Genomic DNA, 2,113 nt, shown 5'->3' on the forward strand with positions numbered 1-2,113 from the left:
ACAATCAAATGAATAATTTAATGTAAAGGCCGTAAAATTACGTGAAACGCCGCCATGTTTGATTGTGAAGTGACGTGCTGAGGGAGTAGGGAAAAGGTTGGGATACCAATGTTTTGGTCGGAAATTAAGTACCTAAATAGTAATTTTCGAACATTTTTACAGGAACGCAGAAACTATAGGAAGGAACTAAAGGAAGTGGTGAAGGATGGGCCTTTTTGGGGCTATCCAGACGTTCGAAAAGTGTTTTTCAGCCTACTTTGAATAAACGATTTTTGATTTATTGGTACAAAAATTAAATAAAATATTCTCGATTAAATATATCTTATCTCTTTTTTCCAAATTTTTCTCTCGTCATCTAATAGTTTCGCATAATAAATATTCTTAAAAAAATCTTAGTCTTGAAATATTCTTATGTAATTGTAATTTTATTTATGTGTAAACAAACTTGAAGGTACAAAAAAAAAAAACAAAGAAAGATACCTAAACATTGTAATAAATGTTTAACCAAAAAAAATTCTTATCACACCGTACTAAAATCGTCAGAAAACACAAGTTGGGTTCCGTCAACACAATCTAGATAAGTTCAAAGAAAATTGTAACAAATGTTGATATCTTACAACCCTTACATATTTATGTAAAAGGGCTGTGTCTCATAAGGATAGGACGAAAAAAGTTTCGTAAATATATATGAGATTGTAGATCCAAGGGTAAGTAGGTACAGACGTGTTATTTTTTTTCTTTTAAAAAGGCTCTAAATCAAAATAGTTATAATATTATGTACTTTGTTTGAATGTATCTTTCATCAATAGTCGTAGTAGTAGTAGACATTATTACTGCACATACAAACTTAGAAAAGTTGCATTAGTACTTGCCTGACCTGGAATCGAACCCACACTCATGCTTGAGAGGTTGCTTCTTTACCCAATAGGCACCATTTTGGCACCAAAATATTTTCCATTTTGAAGTGGATCATTGCAAAATCAAAAAATAGCTTTTTTCATTGAATTTCATTAATTCAAATGCTTTTTGTGGTAGTATATATGTACGTCAGATGGTAAGAAGTACCCTGCTTAGGCAGTCGGCTAAAAGAACACAATAAAAATGGTAATCGGATAACTCCTTGGATCCTTTAAATTATTTATCATATTCATGGCATTACGCGGATAGAGGGGAACTAAAGAAACTTTAACTAAAAAAAATATTCGTGTTCAGTCTTATACGAAATGTTTCTTTTTTTTGTTTTTTTTTTTTTTTTAAGGAGTGATTTATTTGACTGTCAAATACATATTATTATGAAATATAAACATCTTTAGGTATTTATTTAATTATTATTTTTTTTATATTTTATTTTTCTATAAAACTCAATAGAAGGATAAATTAGCAAATTCAAGGAACGTAGGTAAATTAAATTAAAATTCTTTACCGAATTTTCCATTTGAACAAATATAAAATTAAAAAAAAAAACTGCAAAAAGTTCCTCTTATTTTTCAAAGGTCTCAAAGCTTACCTTTATCTCCGGTTTTGGTAAGCAAATATCGGTTTCATACAAACGTTTTATTTCAGTTCGTTAAACAGTGTTTGCTATGCTATATTTTGCACGCGTGTTTTCTTTCCGAGCGTATGAGCCGGAATTTTTTAGTAGGCCATTCTTTTGTGCCTTTTTCTGTGTAATAAAATGATTTTGAACCGTTAGTACGCTTTTGTGTAAATATTGCAGGTCAATTTTATGTTTTCTATGGATTATAATAAAAAGTGTTCCTTTCTAGCACATTTTTAAGAATATTGCAAAAATAATACACCAAAAATATTTTTCCCGTACCGGGAATCGAACCCGAGCCTCCTGGGTGAAAGCCAGGTATCCTAGCCACTAGACCATACGGGATACGTCTGCATGCTCGAAATTGTTGTTATAATGCGTATCTGTAATTAAAATCGTGATCACGTCATACAGGTATTGAATACCGTTTTCATTAGCGTACCTTTTCATTTAGTTCGTCAATATCCAATCAAAAACCCGCTCGTGGTTTAATAATGGCTTCGCTTAATATGCATAAGGGTGTAGGTGGATATTAAGCGTAAACGTTCCGTACGTTCACGTGTATTGGTTTTCAAA

The 2,113-nt window shown here is 31.4% G+C and overlaps 1 non-coding gene across 1 annotated transcript; it reads right to left on the minus strand.

Annotated features, from left to right (window-relative positions):
- Window positions 1-1,810: 1,810 nt before the first annotated feature.
- Window positions 1,811-1,882, minus strand: Trnae-uuc (transfer RNA glutamic acid (anticodon UUC)). The gene has a single exon. It is a non-coding gene; the product is annotated as a tRNA-Glu (tRNA).
- Window positions 1,883-2,113: the final 231 nt, after the last annotated feature.

This window comes from Helicoverpa armigera, chromosome 8 (assembly GCF_030705265.1).
Source record: "Helicoverpa armigera isolate CAAS_96S chromosome 8, ASM3070526v1, whole genome shotgun sequence".
NCBI classification, from domain to species: Eukaryota; Metazoa; Arthropoda; class Insecta; order Lepidoptera; family Noctuidae; genus Helicoverpa; species Helicoverpa armigera.